Consider the following 24,303-nt stretch of genomic DNA (forward strand, 5'->3'; position numbering starts at 1 on the left):
CACTCATGTTCCTACCACGGAAGAGCTGTAGATACATTCTTATGGATGCCACTGGCAAGTTGTCCCATCGCAGTTCCCAAGATAGCTGTCATTAGAGCCTAGGATGATGTGTATCCTCATTTACATGCACAAGGGAATAAAAAGAAAGTCCATGTCCTCAAACTCTCAAGATTCATATTCGAATCTCTTGAAGTGTCATTGGCTGGACCTGGACATGTGCTCAATTCTGATCTACTCACTGTGGCTGTGCTTTAGATACAATATTGGCTTAAGCCCAAGAGGGCCTCCTAAGGAACTGAAAGAAATACAAGTCCTCTGTATCTGTTGGGTTGCTTTTGACTGCAAATGAGAAAAACTCCAACTGGAACTAGCTTAAACAATAAAGACATTTATAATCTCATATAATAGAAAGGCAGAGAGAGGGTGGATTCCAGGCCTGGTTCAAATGAGATGTTGGCTCCACCTCTTTACAATGCTTCAAGTGTTAGCTTTATCATCAGGCTGACTTCTTATGAGGTTTCAAGATATCTATCATCAGCAACTGAGAAAAATACCTCCTTTGTTTATAACAAGCATGGGAAAGGGAAAACACCGCTAACCATGGTGAGATTAGTTTCCTTAAACTATATGGGCAGTGTGATGATTAATTCTATGTATTAACTTGACTAGGGTATGGGGCCCAGTTGTTTGGTCAAATGTCAGTTTACATGTTTATGTGAAAATAGCTTTTATGTCTGATTAAACATTTACAGTCAGGGGAGTTTCTGTCATGGTGAAGCCGAAATGAATCCAGTTAGCATCCATGAGGATGCCAGGTCAATCCCTGGCCTCACTCAGTGGGTCAGGGATCTGGTATTTCTGTGAGCTGTGGTGTAGGTCTCAGATGCAGCTTGGTTCTGGCATGGCTGTGGCCTAGGCAGGCAGCTGTAGCTCTGATTAGACCCCTAGCCTGGGAACTTCCATATGCTACCAGTGAGGCCCTAAAAAAAGCAAAAACAAAAACCATTTACTCAGCAGACTTTGAGTAAAGCAGATTGCCCTCTGTAATGTGGACGGGCCTCATCCAAGCAGTTAGAGGCCCTAAGAGCAAAAGCTGAGGTTTCCTAAAAAATAAATTTCTGCCTCAAGACTGCAACAGAGAAATCTTTTTTTTATCCATAGCACAGCAACTTGATGTGGGATTCCAGTTCCCAGACCAGGGATTGAACCCCAGGCCACAGCAGTAAAAGTGCCGAGTCCTAACCAGTAGACACCAGGGAACTCCTGGCAATGTAGAATTCTTGCCTGAGTTTCTAATTACTGGCCTTCCTCTAAGATTTCATACTCAAGACTACATCCAATCATATCTGAATTTCCAGGCTGCCTGCCTGCCTTACCATTTCAAGTTGACCAGTGTTCCTCATAAGAGCATGAGCCAATTCCATAAAATTAATCTCTCTTTCTCTATATATGTCCTATTGGTTCTATCTATGGAGGATGATTAATAAAGACTAAATGGGGGAGAACTAAATACTAGGACAGAATTTGAGCTCTGTGAGAACTCAACAATTGTAAATATTACCAACAATAATATTTATTATGCTGCCAGTAACTCCACAGTCAGGAAATTCAGATGAAGGTAGAAGGGCTGTTGAGAAGACTGCCTATGAGTAATCCTACAATAATATAGGTTTATCACATCAGATTTGGTTAAGAATATGAACACAATGTTACCTTAATAAAATTTGACAACTCAAGACTAGTCACTCCCCCCAAAAACCCCCACAGATTTTGATTTCAAATGAGCTATACAGGAAACTACCAGCTCATCTAGTTTTGACTTGAGTCTTAGGACATGCAAAGGCTGGATTTGACACATCATTTGTGAGGGAAAGAAGAAGGAAGGTATAACTAGGACTTGAACTAAAATGACTAAAAACTAATAAGCTACACACAGGAAACTGTAGGATATATCTTTTAAATTATTGTATTTATTGTTTTTAGAATCTGACTTTATGATGATCATTTTCTCACAATCGATCATCTTATTAGTCTTGGATCCTTTGATGGAGTGAGCACAAATGTTCCCTTCCATCCCTCTCCACCTTGCCGCTTCTTCACCTTGGTCTCTGTGATTCTTAAGAGGGATCTTTGGAACAGAATTTGACAGTCCTTGATCAAATGAAGTAAATGTTTTTAAGTGAACCCTTAAGTGAATCACCAGCTCTTCTGTCTTCAGTTACACTTTTTGTCCTGAAAAAGGTCATTTCTTTCAGTTGAATGCTGAGTCATTGCTTTCAATATTTATTCCCTGATCCCTAAAAGGGAGATTTCTGTCTCATTCCAACTCTTGTTTCATAGTGTATTCTACTGACCAGCAATAGTGGCTATGGTAAAAGACAAAATAAACCAGAATTTTGTTTCTCAGATTCGAGCAGATTTCAGTACAAATGTCCTCTCCCTGCAGAACCTCTTGGGGAGAGCTTGTTTCCTTCCCTTTCTTCCCCTGGCTAACCCATCATGTTTCTGGTTTAAAAAAAAAAAAAGAATAAAGAAAAGAACAAGGGTAGCATAAGTGAAATTTTAAAAGTAAATGCTAAACCCTGAGGTTATTGTGCTATGAGAACATTTCATGTGTTGTGAAACAATTTACTGAGGAATTTATTTATTTATTTATTTATTTATTGCTTTTTAGGGCCGCACTTGCAGCATATGGAAGTTCCCAGGTTAAGGGTCAAATTGGAGCTGTAGTTGCCAGCCGCAGGCACAGCAAAGAGGGATCCAAGCCATGTCTGCGACCTACACCACAGCTCATTGCAATGCCAAATCCCCAACCCACTGAGCAAGGCAAGGGATTGAACCTGCATCCTCATGGATACTAGCTGGATTGTTTCTGCTGTACCACAACAGGAACTCTGTACCGAGGAATTTAAAGTAGAAATGCAGGAGTTCCCATCGTGGCTCAGTAGAAACTAATCTGATTAGTACACATGAGGATGCGGGTTTGATCCCTGGCCTCTCTCAGTGGGTTAAGGATCTGGAGTTGCCATAAGCTGTGCTGTAGGTCGCAGATATGTCTTGGATCCCGTGTTTTGTGGCTGTGGTATAGCCGGCAGTTGAAGCTCTGATTCAACCCCTAGCCTGGGAACTTCCATATGCTGAGGGTGCAGCCCTAAAAAGCAAAAAAAGAAAAAAAGTAGAAATGCTTCGGATGAAGCCCTATTATGCCATGAAGCATTATTAGAATTCAGGGAACCATGAATTTCTGCTTTTTTTTTCTTATTTTGTCAATCAGTAATGGCAGTTCAGGGAAAACCCATGTAGTAGGTTAAGTTTTAGTTTTCAAGGAGCAAGGAATTAAAATCAGATACTTCTGCCTCCATCTCACTCTATTGAGCAAAAGCTGCATTGATTTGGATGAAAATGTACGAGACTTCAAGGTACCACTGTTATTAGAACTTAATTATTAGCAACCTTGAATAGTATTTTGTAAAACAGCAAAGCCCCTAAGAGCAATTAATGATAAGTACATGGAATGGACATATATAAATTCATAGATTGGGAAACATATCATATCCTTTCTCCACTTATAAATGGGCTAAGTAAGTGATTTAGAAAAGGCTTCACATCCTTGTGTGCATAAAACCAATGTAATTAAGTAAAGTATTAGTCCTTCTGGAAGAATCTATTTCCCTCCTTCATGCTCCTTCTCCCTCTCTTATATGGTGTCAATATCAGGGCATTTTCACCGTAAAATAGCAATTATAAAATAATGAATTAGAGTCTTTTTTTATAACATACTAAGCCTTCCTTCCTTGGCATTGCTACGTAAATAATACTTATATGTGAATGTCTTTAGAACCCTTAAGTATGTTTGAATTTGGAGTATTGTTTCTATAGCAAGATCTGAAAATTATGTGACTATTTCTATATTGTTAACTACTATTAAGTTGGATAACTTAAATTATGCTAACAATTACAGTTTATTTCAGCTTAACAAATATTTTTTGGACACCTATCATGCTTCAGGTACTGGAATCATGCCTGGGAATGTTTAGCTGAATAAAACTGTGCCTGACGTCCAGCTGCTCTAAAGGGACAATTGAATGAACAGATGGTTCCCACTTCCTGGGATAAGAGATAAGATAGAGGAGGTCACAGAAAGCTGGGAACGTACAGGTGGTGGACTTCCCTGGAGCAGATGGCTCAGATTCCAAACTCAGAGATTTGCTCATGTTCCAGCCTCTCTCTGGCCATTAGCCCTTAGAAAAGGAGAACATGAACATGATAAAGTCTGTCTCTTTACATATGTTTTTTGCATGCTGATATCTTTCCTGCATATCTTGCCAAGTTAACTTAGAAGAAGATTTGGTTTTTAATTTGGTTTATGTTAACCGTTAGAGTAAGATGGATCTCCAACGTTACTTTGAGATGAGCATAACCATTAAGTGCACACCATCTGGATGATATGCCTATTACATTACATTTGAACTGGAACATTCTGACTTGGTTTGATAAAGGTGCTTTTCAGAATACTATTTTTGAGGGAAGAATCAACTCTTTGGCTTTATCTCACTATTCAATAAGTAGACTAATCAGGTCTTACATTAGAGCAAGAGTTTTCATGAAACTAATAGAGTCCATTAACTCCTGCAAAAGTAGTTCATTAGGAGGGTGAAGATAAAAGGAATTTAATAAATAGGTCAAAATTTTGGGAATCTGACCTTAAATCAGCATTTTAAATTATTTCTATTCCTTTGTTGTATGTGTCCAAGTGCACTAATAAACTTGCTAATGGTGTACAGGAAAGCAAAGTTTTTGATGAAATCACAAATTAGGTGATAATCACCTGAAACGATACTCAACCTCATTTACTATAAGAGAGATACAAATAAGCAATATTGCCATCTTGCTTTTTACCCTTTAGGTGGGAAAAATCCCAAATTTCAAGAACATGCTCTGTGGCAGGGAGGAAATGATCCTCCTCATGTACTATTTGGGAGATTACAAAGTGGTCAAATACCAACAGAGGAGACTCTGGCAGTTCTGCTAGTGTATAAATTAATTAGTGCTGGGTAACAAACTATACCATCACTTAGTAGCTTAAACAACAACCATTTATTCAGTTTACAGTTCTGCAGTTAGGCTGCACTCAGCTGAGCAGTTCCTCACATCTTCACTTGGTTCTCTTGTATCTGTTGAGGATCAGGTTGGCCAACCATGGCTGGGCCATCTCACATATCTGGGCAATGGTGAGAAAAGCAAGCTGACTTGACTCTTCCTTAGGGGGTGTTTTATCCTTCAGTAGGCTTGACTGAGCTTGTTCATCTGGTGGAGGCAATGACCCCAAGAGACTGAGCAGAAGTGTGGCAAGGCTTTTGGAGGCCCGATTGTAGAATTGCACATGATGATTTTCACCATATTCTACTGACCAAAGCAAATCACAAGGCCAGCTGATTCAACAGGGAAATAGACTCTATTTGAATGGGAGGAGTCACAGGGTCTCAAGGCAAGGGCATGTAAATATAGATAAGAGAATAGGTGAGGTCATATTTGCAAATAATTGACCATAGCTAGTAAAATGAGAATTGATTTTACCCTTTTACAAAGAAATCCCAAGTCTAGGCCCCTACCCACAGAAAACTTATGAAAAAGTCATGTGTATAAAAGTATTTATTGGAGCACTATTTATGATCTTCTAGCAAAAGACAGAAAATCACAGCAGTCCATCAACTGTTGCTTGGTTCAATAAAGTATGATGCATACACACAATGGCATATTGGGCAGGGGTATATGTGAAACCAAAGTGTCTAGGAGTTGAAAATTGTTGAGGCTGGATCTTAGTTCGTTTTATTTTCCTCTCTTCTTTCATACTTATACCAAATTTTTCATAATGAAAAGGAAAAAATGGGCTTGATTCCCTTTTTCATGCCCAATAAACACAAACTCAAATAAAATGAAATGGAAAATGATCCTGGAGGTCCCTGGTTGCTCAGTGGGTTAAGGATCTGGCATTGTCACTGCTGTAGCTCTGGTTACTGCTGTGGCAAGGGTTTGATCCCTGGCCCGGGGAACTTTCTGCATGTCATGGGTGTGGTCAAAAAAAAAAAAAAATGATCCCACTACCTAGTTTTTGTCAGAGGCTAATGCTATGTCTTCAAGAGGTAAGCTATTTACATCTGAAGTGCTGTAAAAAATTTAGCAGCATTCAAAAAATATTCATCCAAATTCTAGTTTTCTTGGCTAAGTGAAAGTTCCAGCAACCGTCAAGCCTGGCAGAATCTCCCTAGGGGCACAAATGTTACTGGGAGAAAATAATTGCATGTTCAGAGTAAATATTCCCTAACTTTCTACAGCTTGCATCTTGTTAAATAAACTACTTGAACTGAGTTTTAGAAACCAGCAGCTCATGTAAAAAATACAGTTTCCCTTTTTTGACATGTCTTTTTTCCTTGCCTTTGCTATATCAGCATTTTGCTTAAAGCATGAATAAACTGCTGCAGTTGAAGGCTCCATGTATCCAAAAATTCAGGTTTTATCTGAAAACGTTAACAAATTGTCCATAGATTTCTCAAAATAGCCCTTATTCTCATATCTCAAGTTTTATAAAGAGCTTCCGTCATCCAACTCTTTGACAAGTATCTCCAACCACATTAGTTGCTGTAAAATATCAGAAATGCCACATCTTTAAGGGAAAAAAAAAACTCTCCTTTTGAATCCCTCTGTATTGGGAGTTGAGGAGCAGGGTTCTGTTGTCCTCGAATATTTTAGAGTGGAAATTTATTCTGAGGATGGGGCAAAATGTTAGATGTGTTAGAGCAATCAAGAGAGCAAGAAGCGTTTTGTATTCCCAGTTTGTTAAGTTATTCTTCTGGTCTCACATGCTGAAAATTGTAACAGTTCCTAGGAGTCTCTAATTGGACTCTGCATTATCTGACTTGTTCGGATAGGTGAATGATTACAGTCAGCAAGTAGCAAGAAGGTAGTGCATTAAAGTGACATTGAGCTTTCTAACATTTGCAATTGATTTCTTGACTCCCTATGCTATTGAAACTTTTAATGATTCCAGATTGTATAGCTTCTCCTCCATGTTTATTTTCAACTTATTTGCTTTTTAATTTTTTTCATCAATTTATTTTCATTAGATCACCAAGAGACTCTCTTATCCGTTTTGTAAAATCTCCCGCTTTCCTCAGTCTTCACTTATCCTGCATTCTCCTTGGACATCTGTGAAATATTTATGGTTTGGCTATCAAACTCTTGCTTAAATTAGTTTATTACAAATATGATGAAGTTTATAGTTTCCAAGAATGTCTAAAAATATCATGTTTTGTGAAAACAGTACCTACTTGGAAAACGTATGTTAGAATATGGATCTCTAGTCTTTGAAAATACAAACTGCGTCTCTGATGAAAATATATTCCTCAAATAGAAATTTGACATTAAGGCAGTTGGGGTAAGGGGGGAGATGGAAAAAAGAGAAAAACATTAAAGAATATGAATTTTCATTCTCTTTTATGGTTGCTGAGCTATTTTAACCAAGAACCAAAGTGGTTTTTTTTTTTTTTTCCTATTAACATTCATTTCTACTAGGCTTGGTCCTTAAAGAGGTTCATCAAGCCCAAGGGAAATAAAAATGTGGGCAAACAACAGTCAAGTTCTTAATGGGCACTGCACTTCTTTGAATTACCAGTGTTTATGTCTTTAGAAGAATTATCTCCATGACACAGACATCAGCAAGAACATCAAAGTATTTTTGAAGCCCGGGGAAATGCATGCCAACTACTTAACCTGTTTGTTGTTGTGGTGGTGGTTGTTGTGTTTTTTTGGCCAGGTCTGTGGCCTGAGGAGGTTACTGGGCTAGGGACTGCACCTGCGCCGTAGCAATGACAACATTGGATCCTTAACTACTAGGCCACCAGGAAACTCTGAATTAATCTGTTTTTATTTGTGATTCTCTTACATGGCAAATTGAATAGATAACTGCATAAAGTAAATTCCTCAAAAATAGAAGCCTGGTTTGTGAAGAAGGAAAACAAAAATACTGAATTTTGCTTAAAGTTAACTTAGTGTTTAAAGAAAATACAAGAAAATGTATCATATAAAAAGTGAGAAAATAATTAGTATTTTTCTAAAGATATTGTGGCAGAGAATATTTAAAATGAGTCAGAGCTTTTTGTTAATTAGGTGAATGACCCTAGGTAGCTCACATAATCACTCTAGTTCCCTCTCTATAAATGAAGGGTTTGAGCTATTTAAATTCAGGAAACATCCTGGAGGTATCACAGGGGAAGATTTAAAGTCAGGCATCAGCTGCAGTGGTTGTATTGAGCTCTCTTTTTACATGGAATTGGGCTAAAAATCAAATGTATTAGCCTTGCTCATGTTTCCCAGATTCCCTCTCATTTTAACAGACAAATTAACAGGTCACTCTAATGAGGATCCTAGTAATAGAAAAGCATTATTTTTAAAGAAAATGTGTTTTAAAGCCTTGCCTCGTTTTAATGGATCTCAAAATAATTAATCTAACTACTTTATCAAGGGAATGAAATAACCCCACAATTATATTTACTCTTTGTGAATATCTTCTTTCTAAACTCCACCAGTTAACCTCTAATGTCCACAATTCTTCTCAAATGTTGCTTTGCTATTTGTCTTAAGTAGTTTCCATCTGAAAAATTTGTGACTCGTTTACCTGTATCAGTCAAATAATCATGATTACAAATTCTTTAATAAAAAGAAGAGTTGAAACATTTTCCTTGTTATTACAATTCAGAAAGAAGAATATCAGAGTTAAATCACCATGATTACAAATGCTTTAATAATGGAAATCAAAAGAATAGTGAAAACATTTTCTTTGTTATTAAAATTCAGAAAGAAGAGTGACGTCTCCATAAGGAATATGATGTGATGGAAAACAGCATTTTATAATAGCTGTTTTATTCAGCAATTCAGTTGCCAACAAATATGTACCTAGTGTCTTTCATGGGCAGGGTGTTGACCTATGTACCTGTGATACAAAGAAATTTCTTGTGCTTGAGGAAATTACCATTTTCTAATAGAAGGAGACAGGCAATATACAACCAATGGAATAAATGTGTGTCACATAATATATTAAAAGAGATCAGTGCTATAGAACAAAAAGTGGTATTAGGCAGGAAAGGGTGATCAGGAGTGCTGAGGGGCAGTGAAGAGAGTCAACTGCAGACTTAAATAGATGCTCAGGGAAGGACTTATTGAGAAGACATCTGAACAAACACTTAAGAGGTTAGAGTCTATACATTTCTGGGGAGGAGCATTCCCTATATGGAGAGCATTCTTTGCAAAGATCCTAAAATAACGTGCGCTTGGTTTTTTGGAGGAAAGAGCAATGAGGAACACTGGGGCTGGTGAGCAAGGTAGACAGTGGTCTGAGAAAGAGTCAGATGGGTAACAGGGGAACAGGAGGCTTTGAAGATCTTTGTAAAGACCTTGGCTTTTGTTCTGAGTGAAATGTACTGACTGGAAAAGTTTGAGCAGAGAAGTGATAAGATCTGACTTATATTTTAAAAGGATCAGATTACTCTGTTGGTCATGCAGATAATACACTGAAGGAGGAGGTGAGGGCAGACTCAGGGAGACTACTTAAGGGGCAATTGCAAGAACCCAGTTACATGATGGTGGCTCACACCAACACAGTAGCATGGAAGCGGTGATAAATGGTCACAGTTTAAACATACTTTGAAAGTAGAAAAAGATGGTTGTGTTTATTTGGTATAAGATTGAGCTTATCCCAAGGGTCTTGGTTCTGAGTTGAATTCTGCTGATAGAGTTGAAACTCCAAGTGCTCAGGCCTCCTCTCCTCTTCTACTGATGAAGGGAGAAGACCTAGGGGAGCCATGGTCTTAGTCTGGTGTAGGGTCATTTTTGACCCTCATTAGGGATGGAATTGAATTTACTCCAAGTGTGTGGGCTTCATCGTACACCCTGTTAATGGATGTTCTTTAATCAAAACAACAAATGTGTATTTCATGTTGATATGAAATCAGAAGTTCATTTGGTAAAGGAAATCAATTATAGTCCTCTAAACAGAATTCTTATGAAAGTTTGTTCACCAAAGCATTTAGAAGCAGTGTAGAAGGGTTAATGAAATGGCTTCTATAGCCAGACTTGCCAGTTGCTAATCCAAGTGGCTATTTTGCTGTTCTATTTTACTTGCTTATTAACCCTGTCTTACAGGGTTGCTAACATTAAATGGAATTACAAATATAAAGAATTTAGAACATTTTCTACGTAATAATAAGCACTATGCAAGTGTATGTGAATCCTATTATTTCCTTGTAATACAGAGAAAATGTAATGTCATGTTACATTGCTATGTCTGTCTTTGACCACCTCTTAATCCTTCTTCAAACTCTTCATTAGATCCTCAGCTAATTCCTCATCTATGAAGAAAACTAATCACCATCTTCTGCTCTTCTTTGAAAATGTGTACACAAAAAATCTGGTTACTCTATAATTTCAAGTAGTTCCTTCACATGAAAGACTTATAAATCAACAAGAACCTTTTCCATGTTATTCAACAGCCTCCAACTACCTATTTATGTTCCAGTTAGAGGTCCTACGATTATCTGAAACATATTTTAAACTAAATTTAGAGATTTTTATTGTTGGCAATATGGCACACTAAATATCATGAAGACTTTCTGCTATGTAATATCAAAAAATGCTTATGCTCAGTGGAAATTATTTTCAAACTGCCATTTTAAATGAATTGTTGAGCTTGCAAGAAATTTGCTGAATGCTAAATAAATTTCTTATACTTGGAGTAATTTTACCCCACCCCCGATGGCAGTCAAGAATGCTACAAAACCCCAAGAAAGAAATTATTTTACATTTATGTGATCTTTTCCAAAGAATAGAAAAAGAATAAATACGAAGTTATTTATTAGCCTACAAGACCATGACACCAAAACTTGACAAGTAAGATTGAGAAAGGAAAGCTAAAATGTAATATCATTCAAGAATAAGGACACAAAGACCCTAAGCAAATAATGAAGAACTGGATCTGGCACTGAATTAGAAAAATAATTATACGCCATCATGAAGTGGTGTTAATTTCAGGCATGCAAAGTATATTTGATATTGCATAAACAATTAATTCAATTTTCATAGGAACACCTAAATGGAGTAAACCACATGATCATTTTACTCCTTGCAAAAATCACTTAATAAAACTGACATCCATCTATGATGAAAACTCTTAGGAAACTAAAAGTAGAAAAGAAATTCAGTAATATGATAAAGACAATTTAAAAAAACCCCAAAAATTCAATGGTGAAACTTGGAAAGCTTTCCCTTCCAGATCAGAAAAAAGAAAACGTGTGTGTGTCTATATATATATATGAATGAGTGGGACACTGTTGTACAGCAGGTATTGGCACAACATTGTAAATCAACCGTATTTTAATAAAAAAAAACAAAAATAAAACAAGGAAGTCTGATACCTCTACTCTACCTCCACTTAATGTTCGACATTGCACTGATACTCTCAGTCACATGAAGGTTAAAAAGAAAACGTATAAAGTTTAAAAAAAGAAGGCACAAAGTTATTATAATTTCAAAATAATATTATTTGTACATAAAAAAATCCAAAAAAGTCTGAAGATAGAATATTTGGATCAGTAAGAGAATTTTGCAGAGCAGTTAAAAACAAATCCATTTATGAAAATTTGTTGCATATGGCATAGTTCTACAAGTTAGCCACAAAGTATTAGGCAATGCATTTTTAAAAAGATAACATTTAAAGTGTTACTCAATAAATATAAAGATAGATGTGCAGGGTCAATCATATAGAGAATAAAATCCAAACAAAGTGACAATAAAAAGTAGGCTAAGAACTGGAGCAAATCTTTCAACAAAAGAGGAACTTCAAATGGCTAATAAACATATAGAAAGACTGTTCAACTTTATTAATGATTAGAGAGATGCAAATTAAAATCACCTACCAGTCTTTTTTTAATTTTTTTAATTACTCAAATGAATTTATCACATCTGTAGTTGTATAATGATCATAACAATCTGATTTCACAGGATTTCCATCCCACAGCTCAAGCAGATCCCCCACCTCCCAAACTGTCTCTTCCAGAGACCATAAGTTTTTCAATGTCTGTGAGTCAGCATCTGTTCTGCAAAGAAGTTCAGTCTGTCCTTTTTTCAGATTCCATATGTCAGTGATAGCATTTGATGTTGGTGTCTCATTGTATGGCTGACTTCACTTAGCATGATAGTTTCTAGGTCCATCCATGTTGCTAAAAATGCTGGTATTTCGTTCTTTTTAATGGCTGAGTAATATTCCATTGTGTATATGTACCACCTCTTCTGGATCCACTCCTCTGTCGATGGACATTTAGGTTGTTTCCATGTCTTGGCTATTGCAAATAGTGCTGCAATGAACATTGGAGTACATGTGTCTTTGCAAGTCGTGGTTTTCTCTGGATAGATGCCCAGGAGTGGGATTGCTGGATCAAAAGGTAGTTCTATGTGTAGTTTTCTGAGGAATCTCCATATTGCTTTCCACAGTGGTTGCACCAATTTACAATCCCACCAACAGTGTAATAGGGTTCCTTTTCTCCACACCCTCTCCAGCACTTATTGTTTGTAGACTTTTTGATAATGGCCATTCTGGCTGGTATAAGGTGCTACTTCATAGTGGTTTTGATTTGCATTTCTTTAATAATGAGTGACGCTGAACATCTTTTCATGTTAAAATCACCTACCAGTCTTACAAAAATTTCAAATTCTGACAATACCACTTTTGTGAAGATGTGCAGCAAAGGGACCTCTCACAGTGCAGGGTCAAGTGTATGTGGTACACCCATAGTGCAAAAGAGTTTTCTCTAGATAAGTTGAAAATATCCATATTCTATGACCCAGAGATTCCAGTGATAGAGAAAGTTTTATACCTGTGCACCTAGGAAGAGAAAATTATGTTTATAATCATCCCAAACTGAAAATAACCCATTTATCGCACATTCATGAGGTGGAATACTATATGACAATGGAAATAAAACTACGGTTGCATATTAACATAGATTAATCTCAGAAATAAAATGTTGGCTAAAAGTACAAAGGAAAACATGTAGTCGGAATTCATTTGTAATCAAGTTTCAAAATCAGACAAAATTAATCTATATTGCTAGTGAGGCATGTGATGGTGAAAAAAACTATCAAAGCAAGGAATTTATTATAATACAAGTCAGTATAGCAGTTACTATATAGGATAGAAAATGCAACAATATATGATAGTATGCCAAAATACTAATTAATATTTTGCTCTAGGAGACATGAAAAGTGGGTCAATGCTTATAATGTCGGTGATATTTTGTTTTTTAACATAGGTAGTGATAGTAGGGAGTCCCATAAATGATTACCACTTCATCTGTGTATCTTCCTTCTCCTTTTCCTTCTTCCTATTCCTCTTCTTCTTCATAATCTATCTCTCCTTTTGTATATATATCACAATTAAAAAGTTAAAAAATTCTGTGACAAAAATGCCTCTATGCTAACAAGTTCATTAGGAAAGCTCCTTTAGAATGTCAGCTAATTTGCCAATGTCTTCTGAGGTTTTTCATATCAATTAGGCCTATCTAAATCATTCTGAAGACAAGATTTGCTTAAAGAGATATAGTATAGTATTTGAAAAGATAATCTTGAAAGACGAGGTTTATGCTAAAATACTAATTAATATTTTGTTCTACAAATAATTACTGTGGTCTGTCATCACTCTTTTCTTACACAGAGTAAAGGCAAATTTGGGAGTTGCAGTCATGGCTCAGTGGTAACAAACCCGACTAGTATCCATGAGGACTTGGGTTTGATCCCTGGCCTCACTCTGTGGGTTAAGGATCTGGTGTTGCCATGAGCTGAGTTGAGGTCGCAGACATGGCTTGGATCCCACACTGATGTGGCTGTGATATAGGCCGGCAGCTACAGCTTGGATTTGACCCCCAACCTAGGAACTTCCATATACCAAGAGTGTGGCCCTAAAAAGACATTAAAAAAAAAAAAAAGCCAATTAGAAAATATACATTTATAATTTAAAATTATTGATTCTTTACTAATAAAGTTTTCCTTTATTAAGTCACTATTACTTGGCCCAGATATTAAAGCCAAAACATGTTGTTTTTTTCTTTTGGCTAGCTATGCTGTTAGGATTAATTAAATGAAAGTCGACTATAAACAAACTATCTCCAAAGGCCATCATGAAGCTCCTCTAATCACAGGAAATTCTCAGAGACGCTTGAGTTGAATTCTCTCAAGTACGAAAATAATGAATCCAATCCCACAAACCTACAGAGAATGAGTCATTATTTAAAAAATGGAAAAACCCTACTTTCAGAAAAATCCAGAGTGGCAGAATTTCAATTGATCCATGGAGGATAATTTTTTTTTCCTTACCCATCTTTCTTAAGCAGCTGACATAGATGCCTGTGGATAGATCACTCCCACAAGCTATGTGGAGATCTGCTCTAATGAAATGTGAAAATTTGGCTTCCTTTAAACTACATTTGAAAGTTCAGTGGTGTTCATGACATCCCTTAGCAATGATCTCCAGTGATTTCAAAACTTAACATTTCAATTGGAAATTAGACAAAATCCTGTTCTTTATTTGTTGTGTAAATTTATTAAAAAAAACTCTTTAAAGTATGCATGCATTGTGAAGGAAACTAGACAAATCCAAGGAAGGTTTGTTATAGCTTTTTATATCTACCTACGATGCATTTTGAATGGCCAGTTGTAAACAACTAGAGCCCAGAGCATTCAGGAAAAAGAGACCAAATGAAATTACTACTCGTATTCACATCTTTCAAGTACTTCCCAATGGAAAGGAGAAGGCACAGACCTTGCAAACTACAAATTAGATATGGTGATGGATACAGGAACCCAAGGAAGCAAGAATGATTCTAGAATTGGCCAGAGACCCACATAGAGGGCACTGTATGTCCCAAATCCATGTAGGGCTTTTTACTGTTTGATATGAAAGCTTAACAATGCACCTGGCTTCAGCATGTCACTGTTTATATTTCCCAACACAATTATTTTTGAGTCACCAGAAGGAACTACATTGTCTTTCTTAATTTGGGGAACAGAACCTACATCCTTTGCTAACATTTTCTTTTTAAGTGAAAAGTTGTATCAACTATTAACTTGGCAAATAGTGATGCAACAAAGACGTATTTGCTGGCTATGAGTGTGTGAGAGACAAGGTTAACAGGGAGTGGGTTCCATTAATGCAGCAAATATCATTAAATTTGTAATTAAAATACGAATTTCAAATACTAAAAAAAATCAATTTATTATGAATCAGATGCTATCATATTTAAAGCTGGGATCCTAAGAGTAACATCAAAACCAAAGTGACTCCAGATGCATCTTATGATTTTTTTATAGATTCTTAAAAAATATGACCCTGTGACTATTATTAAAACTATATATAAACACAAAAATTATGGTTGAAATTACATATTCACTCTCATTGTCATCTTCAGATTTTTATTTTAGATAAACACGAGATTAGGGATGCTAAACCAGATCCAAGATAGAGAAGAATATTTTTTCTTAATTTTACTGACACTTATTTTATACACTTTGAAATGCACAAAATACAAATGTACTATTTCATGGATTTGGGAAAATGAGCCCACTCATTTTAAACAACAATGAGTATTCAGAAAATTTTTGCCACCATAGAAAGTCCCCTGTGCCATTTTCCCAACCTCCCCTTCCTTCTGCCCTCAGGAATCATTTTTCTGATTTCTATCACCATAGATCAATTTTGCCTTTTCTAAAATGTCATATAAATGAAGTCATATATCATGTATTTTTGAGGGTCTGGCTCTTTTGCTTGACATAATATTTAGAGATTCAACAATGTTATGTATTTCAGTGATTCACTCCTTTTTATTACTGAGAAGTATTGCAGCAATATATGTGGTATGTATGACTACATCACAATTTGTTTACTCATTTTCCTGTTGTTGGATGTTTCAAGTTCAGTTTTTAGCCATTGTGGATATGATGGTGTCCTGACTGCTAAATTAGCATTTGTTAAGCAGAGCCCCACAGTGTCAGATGGTGAGCCAGGGTTCAACAAAAAAACTGAAAAGTTCTAGAAAAGAAAATCATGGACTTGCAGAATAGACTTGTGGTTGCCAAGAGGGAGGGAGAGGGAGTGAGATGGCTTGGGAGCAGACTATTACCTTTGGAATGGATTAGCAATGAGATCCTGCTGTGTAGCACTGGGAATTATGTCTAGTCACTTATGATGGAGCATGATAATGTGAGAAAAAGAATGTATGTGTGACTGGATCACCTTGCTGTACAGTAGGAAAAAAAATTGTATTGGGGAAATAACAATTAAAAAAAATAAATAGAAAGAAAAAAAACTGAAAGGGACAGTGAGCTAGAGAAGTTTATTATTCACAGTGGCCTTGAGGGGCCAGTGGAGAGGTCAGGTTTGGGTGCAGAACAGAGAGTGTGGCAGGACCTGGGACACTCAGGTGCCTTCATTAGGGTCTGAGTGTGGAGTACTTTGGGATTTGCAGGCAAAAGTTGTATTTGTCAGTTCAAACTGAAAAGAATCGGGTTTGGCAGTAAAGGAGTGGGGAGGGAGGGAGGATGCCTTATCTAAAGAGCATCAAAGGGAAGAAGGCTTGTGTTTATCATGAGGTTCCTTGGGGGAGTCATACCAGCAACTTACTTTTACTTGTGACCCTGCAGACTGTTATATAGGGCATATCCTCTCGGGAGGGCCTGGGGTCAGTTCAAGTTCCCTCCAGACTGCTAGCCCCACCAAATTCACAGAGGTAACAATATTATAGTTTTGCTAAACTCCCAACAAGTGGCTATTAATATCCTTGTATAATTCATTTTTAGGATAGGTATTTATTTAATTTTACAAGAAAATGTCAAGTAATTTTCCAAGGATTTTGTCATTTTTACTCTTACAAATGATATATAAAGTCCATTTGCTCTACATCCTCTCTATTTGGTATTTTTTAATTATTTTCTAGTGGGTGCATAGTGTTGTCTCATTGTAGTTTTAATTTGCATTTCATTAATGACTAATTCTGTTGAGAAATAATTTATGTGCTGAACAGCCAATCTGATTATCTTCTTCTATGAAATATTTCTTCAAAATTTTTACCCATTTTACAAGTAGAGTTGTTAATGTTCTTAATTTTGATGAAGTCTACTTTACCAATTTTTATTTTATGGCTATACTTTTTGTGTCCTAAGAAATGTTTGCCTACACCAAGGTTACAAGAATATTTCCCTATGTTTCTTCTATAAGCCTTACAGTTTTGACTTATGTTTGGACCTCTGACCCATCTCAAATTAATTTTTGTATATTGTGTGAAGAGCATTGAGTTTTCTTTTTAAAATAAAGATGTAAAGTCATTCCCATGCCATTTGTTGACAGACCTTTTCTTTTTCTTCGCTCATTGAATTGCATGGTAACATTGTTGAAAATATATTTTATAACATTGAAAATATCAAATATGAGTATGTCTATTGGTTCCATCTATCTTTTTGTCCATCTCACTGACTTTATGGTAAGTTTAAAGTCTCATGATATAAGTATTCCCACTTTGTTCTACTTTTTAAAGATTGTTTTGGGTAATCTAGGTCATTAAATTTGAATGCAAATTTTACAATCTGCTTTCTTTTTTGGTCTTTTTTAGGGGCTGCACCTGTGGCATATGGAAGTTCTGAGGCTAGGGGTCCAATCAGAGCTGCAGCTGCCAGCCTACCCACAGCCACAGCAATATGGGATCTGAGCCGCATCTGCAACCTATATACCATAGCTCACCTCAACATGGGATCCCTAACCCACTCAGCAAGGCCAGGGGTCAAACCCGTGTCCTCATGAATACTAGTCAGGTTCACTACACCTGAACTAATGTTGCACTGCAGAGATAAACCCCACTTGGTCATGATTTATTATTCTTTCCACATATTGCTAGATTTGATTTGCTAATATTTGATTAAGGGCTATTACATTCATGAGGTTTACTGTTCTAATAGATTATACTGGCATCATCTATTGTTCTATTAGATTATATTAAAGTATTATGTATAGAATTGATATTGTTTTGTAATTATTTGATAGAATTCACCACTGAAATTATCTGGGTTTGGAGTTCTCTTTGAGTGAAAGTTTTAATTGTGAATTTAAGTTCTGAAAGATAAAAGGCCATTTAGATTTTCTACTTTGTTTTTTTTAGTAACTTGTGTTTATCAAGGACTTTGTTCATTTTGTCTAGTATTAAAGGCATTTGCATCAATTTGTTTACAACATTCCTTTACTATCCTTTAAATATTTGCATGATCTGTAGTGACACTTGTCCGCAGCATATGGAATTCCCAGGCTAGGGGTCGAATTGGAGCTGCAGCTGCAGGCCTACCCCACAGCCATGGCAATGCTGGATCCAAGGTCATCTGCAACATACACTGAAGCTTGCAGCAATGCTGGATTCTTAACCTACTGCGCAAGGCCAGGGATCAAACCCACATCCTCATGGATACTAGTCGGGTTCATTACCCCTGTGTTACAATGGCAACTCCTGGTATGAGACATTTTTGAAGCTAGGGAAGCCATGTCATTTATAGCAAAATAGTTCTGCTTAACTCCATGGAAACCAAATACTCTCCATTTCAATCTTCACCTTTCTAAATCTGTGTCTGTATATCCAATTTTATAAAATCATGATTCCTCTCCCCTCCTCTGCCCAGAGCGAGTCAAAGATAGGGAGTAAGACATCACATTGAACTGGTGGCCTGTGTGCTGGAGGCAGTCATTCTTACCAGCATTGACCAGAACAGGATTTTCTGCTTTCTGTTCACAGTCAAGAACAAGCTCAATTTGCTATAGGTTATATACAGTAGATAGACAAAATGAAGAAGAACATGCTATATTAAGAAAGTCATAATGTAAAACCACTAATGACTTGTACCTTGGATTGATAATTTCTGATATGTCACAGACACACTGCAGAACAGGACTATTTCAGTTTTCTCTATAGTCTAACTTGCTAGAAGGATAAAATAATGGAAGATTTGCAGCTATGTTTCTGATTGTGTTAATAACTCTTCATTTGCAAGTGATCAAAACCTGATTTAAATTAGATTAAACAAAGAAAGAAATATATTAACTCAAAAAGTAGAAAGCCCAAAGAATGTACCAATTCAGGTGTGGCTGGATCTTAGGGTTCAAACAATGTCTTTAAATCTTATATCTTCATCACTCAGCTCTGCTTTATATGTGTTGATGTCATTCTCTGACAGGCTCTCCCCTGGTAGCCAAGGAGACCCTCATAGCTTCAGCTGGCTCTAGTCATCTTGTCATTAACTACTTAGTAACTTGAGAGAAGAAAGCTCTTCCATTCTGATAGCTCTGGTGGAAAAACAAAACAAGATTCTCTTTGATCTGGATTAAATAATGTGCCTACCCCTATGGTGGAGGACAAGGTCAGACCACCCTGACTGCCTAAATGCCCTCATGAAAGATGGAATCTGTTACCAAAAGAATGGAAAAGGAACGTTGGACTGGTGAAACTAATGGATGCCTTTAAAAATTCCCAGGTCTATTATCCTTAAACTATGCCTTCTTTCTTGATGGATAAAATGTACTCCAAACTGGGAGAACGCAAGTTGGGAGATGGAAATCCGAAAAAAGTACCGTGAAACAATGTCACAACAACCAGCTCCAGCACTGAGGTAGGGTAGAAAAAGAGTCACTGTGACTGGTGCAGTAAACTCTAGGTTCGGGCCTCCTTGCAACTTTCTGTTACAGTTGTGATATCTGTATATATGTCTATCCCATTGTATTATACTTTCTGCTAACCCATGTGTCTTCTTCACTAGGCCAAGAAAATCTTCAGAGTAGGAAATCTGGCTATTCATCTCTGAATGTTTAGCCCAATGTCTGACACTAAGCATGTACTTACATGTATATTGAATATATATATGTGTGTGTGTGTGTATGCAAAAACAATCTTTAAAAGATAGTTATTTTAATTACCATCACTATCATAATAAAAATCAGAGAAAGAGGCCCTATCAACCTTTTCTCAGAATTTCTGAACTAAATATTTTAATATCAAAGATTTTATTAGTGCTGTTGTTTTTGTTAGAAATAACAATAGGAAGACCTTAAATATCCAGTACCTTTTTTTCAAAGAGATTTTACTGACATTATCTTTTTATTCAACAGTAAGTTTTTTAACTTTTGATCTTCTGTAGTTCAAAAATGATATATTGTGTAGTTTTTTGGCATTTCACCTGCTCAGTGTTCTCTGAGCTTCCTGGCTGGATTTATGGTTTGGTGCCTGACATTCATTTGGGGAAATTGTCAGTCACTATTGTTTTAAATATTTCTTCTGTTCCTTTCTCTCTTTCTCCTTTTTTTTGGTATTCCCATTGCATGTATATTATACCTTTTGAAGTTGTCCCACAGCCCTTGAATATTCATTTCTGTTTTTTTCCCAATCTTTGTTCTTTGTGCTTTTTTGGTTTTCGAGGATTCTATTGAGAAATCCTCAAGCTCAGTAATTCTTTTCTCAACCATGTCCAGTCTACAATTAGCCCATCAAAGGGATTCTTCATTTCTGTTCCAGTGGTTTTTTGTTTTGCTTTTGTTTTTTATTCCTAGCATTATTTTCTGGTACTTTTTAAGGATTTCTACCTCCCTGCTTACACTGATTGACATCTGTTCTTGCATATTCTCTACTTTGTCTGTTAGACCTCTTAGCATATTAGTCATAGTTGCCTTAAACTCCTGGTCTAATTCCAATATCCCTGTCTAATGCTTGCTCTGGCTCTTCAGATTGTGGGTTTTTGTTTTTGTTTTTTGTTTGTTTGTTTTGCCTTTTGGTATGCCTTGTAATTTTTTCTTGATATTGAGACATGATATGCTGGATAAAAGGAACCACCATAAGTAGTCCTTCAATGAGGTAAGAGGGGAGAGGAAGTGTTCTAAGTTTTCTACAATTAGGTCTCAATCTTTTAGGGAGCCTGTGCCTCTGGACTGAGAACTTCATAAGTGTTTCTCAGCTTTTTATACCATCTTTGGTGGGACAAGATGACTAGAGCCAGCTGAAGCTGGGTATTTCTCTTCCCTTAGGTCCATTAGGCTCTGATGAACCATCTCCCCCCGCCCCCCCCACAGTTTAGCTCTGGTTAACTAGTTTCCCTTGAGGGTAGGCCCTGTTAAGAATAAAAGAGTCTTCTGATGTATTTCAAATAATTGTTTCTAATGTCTTTCCCCTGGAGGAAGTCCAAGGGGATTTTTTTTCCCCTTCAATAGTAACTGTAGGAATCTGACTAAACTTCTGGAGATGTCTCACAATATTGTGCCCCCCACCCATGACTAGATCCTCCTGGAATTTTTAACTCTTAGAAATGTATACACAAAGCCCCCAGCAATTTGTCAAGTATGGGTCAGGTTTTTCTCCTCTGGTTTCTGTTCCTGTGGTAGTTTCCACTAGTGAGTTTCTGCTTCAATAAATTGTGACTTACTCTAGTCATCTGTCTGTCTCTCCAGTTTGGGGGCAGTGGTTTGCCCTGTGTCCTTTCCTCTATTACAGGTCCTAGAAGAATTGTTAACTTTTCAGTCTGATTAGCTTTGTACTTGTTAGGTTAGATTGGTGACTTCCAAGCTCCTTACACATGGAAACAAAATCAGAAATCCAACAATAAATTCCCCAAACTGTTTCCCAATAATCCATATATTGCAGATAAGATATCATGAGTTTCAGAAAGATTCCTATGTGTGTACTACTAGTAAGTATTTAAGCTAGTACAAAAAGTTAAATTTCTTATTCTACAATGGTTGGGTTTATTGCATGGTTCTTCATTATGGATAGTGCACTGGAGCTTGAGATCCCAGGACATCTGAAAATAAGAAAGCCTTGAAAGGGAGGAATATGTGAAAAGGGGGAAGGTCAGCAAAGTCACAATGCCATCAATTCATATCTATATTAAGATAAAAATCACACAGAATTCCTATACTGAAGATAAGGTATCATCAGTCAATCATAGAAACCTAGTGCAAGATCTTTCATGAGCAAGTACACTGAAAGCTTTTCACATTGTTGACGTCTGAAAACCAGGTGGCCATATCATGGAAAAGAAAGTAAAAAGAGAATGATAACTAGAATACAGAGACCCTACTCATTCCAGAACACATGCCAAGCAGAGTTGTTATTTATAATTTAAAGACTCAATTTGGGTTGGTCAGCACTGAAATCAAGATAATTCAAACAGAATATCTTGATCAGAGCATTGTAATCCTATTAATAGCAAAAATATAAAAGTCCAACACAGCTTATGTCAAGTTATCCTCTTTGACTATTACTGAAGTTTTAAATAATCACAGAAATTAGTGCAAATTACAATGGGAAAATTTGGGCATCAGAAATGAAAGAAGAGCTCAAGGGTGGCAGAGCTGAGTATTTTTCTTCTCTTCTTTAGAAGAAAGAATCAATTTGTAAATAGCTTAACAATAAAGCCTTTCATAAATAGAATCTGGCCAGGCTCTCCAAGATCTGTATTCTCTCCCAGCCTTCATTTTGTGAACTAGGACTCAAGACGCTTGCTGACATGTAATAGTCAGTGTGGATCTCTGGTGATAAATGGTGGCTTAACAAATCTTCATGAGCAGGTTTTCTTAATTCTGAGGATGTGCATGGGCTTCAGGGGCAAACGGATACCCCAAATTGAATGAAAATGTTGTGTGCATGAACTTGGAGATATTAAAAAAAAAAGAGGAAACAAAGCTTTCTTTAAAATATCAAAAACATCTTTGGTGAAAAAAGGTTAAGAACCACTACTATAGAGTTTCACTGATGGTCCCAATACATAGTGCTTGCATCAAAATTACTCTAAATCTCACATACTCCATCTCTAACATCATTACTGTTAACCATCTCTGATCTCTCAATTCTGTGTTTAATAGTTCATATATTAATTTAAACATTGAATATTGGATTTCTAAAACTATTCTATATGAATGAGTTTCCATTTATGTAGTCAGATGTGCATTCTAATATTTTCTGGACTATTTGAATAATGGTTTTCATATAATTACTTTCTTCCTAGGTTGAAATTGACAATAGCTCTCAAATGTACACAAGTTCCTATTTAATTCTATGAAAAAGACTATTCAGGAAATAAGATTATTCCTTGAATAAGAATAAGACTATTTCCTGAGTAAGACTATTAAGGAAAAAAGATTTTTCTAGAAAAAGATATTCAGGAAAAAGACTAAACAAGGATAATTGCTGTAGTTTCCTTTTAATGTCTTCTCACTTGAGACATATGCGTTCTCAACATTGATAGACAACCAGTTGCCATGCATAAGTGAAATATTTTCTCTGATCACCCCTAGCCTAAAGCTCTCTCTCTCGTGAACAATGAAACACTTAAATCCTTGGCAGTTGACAAATGATTATTTTCTGCTGTTTCCAATGACATCTGTTTTCTTTCATTACCATCTATTTTATTTTGTCTGGTTTTCTGCATAACTTTTCACATCTCTATATCTTTTCTCTCCTCACAGGTCACACACTATTAAATTGAAAGAATCATCCTCCTTTGTACCTTTCTTAACTCTTAATGTAATGGATACCAGGCAATTATTTTTATTGATTTACTGAGTAAAATATATCAAGATTCTCATGCTCCACAATCTGCATTCACTACATTGATCACTTCTACCCCAACTCTTCTTAAGAAAAGAATATCTGCTGTCAGTTAAGATTTGGTTCCGTATTGACTGATTGTTAGGTCAAAAGGTACAGGTTAGCAATTTCCCGTACCTTTCTTATTACTATCTTTTACACGGTCTCAAATTCTAATGCTTACAGAGGCCAGGCAGATGACACGTCTGTGCATCTATGATGAAGCTTTTAATAATTCTCAGGACACTCCATACTATCATAAAGCCAAAAAACTAGAAAAATGATACTCTCTGATGCTGTGCTCTGTATGTGTAGAAACTGGACAACATGTTCTTTCAACAAAGAAGAATAGTTCATTAGTGGCCTCAATTAGGTCAGCCCATTAATCTCACAGTGTCAGCTCCACAGCAGAAGCCAAATGAAAGTACCTTCCTAGACATTCATAGGAATCTAGGAGTCCAGAGGTCCTGGGTTATCATCAGATGTTTTCTGGTCCTTTAGACAATCACTGTGACTTCAGGGGTGCATCAGGAGGAAGAGTAACAGCAGGAAGACAGTAAACATAACCTAATTGGGTACTCGTTATGACAGATGAAATCCT

The sequence above is a fragment of the Sus scrofa genome, chromosome 15 (genome assembly GCF_054392235.1).
Source record: "Sus scrofa isolate SSC_HxYL_T2T_F1_AM1 chromosome 15, Sscrofa_HxYL_maternal_Yorkshire_Landrace_v2.0, whole genome shotgun sequence".
Lineage (NCBI taxonomy): Eukaryota > Metazoa > Chordata > Mammalia > Artiodactyla > Suidae > Sus > Sus scrofa.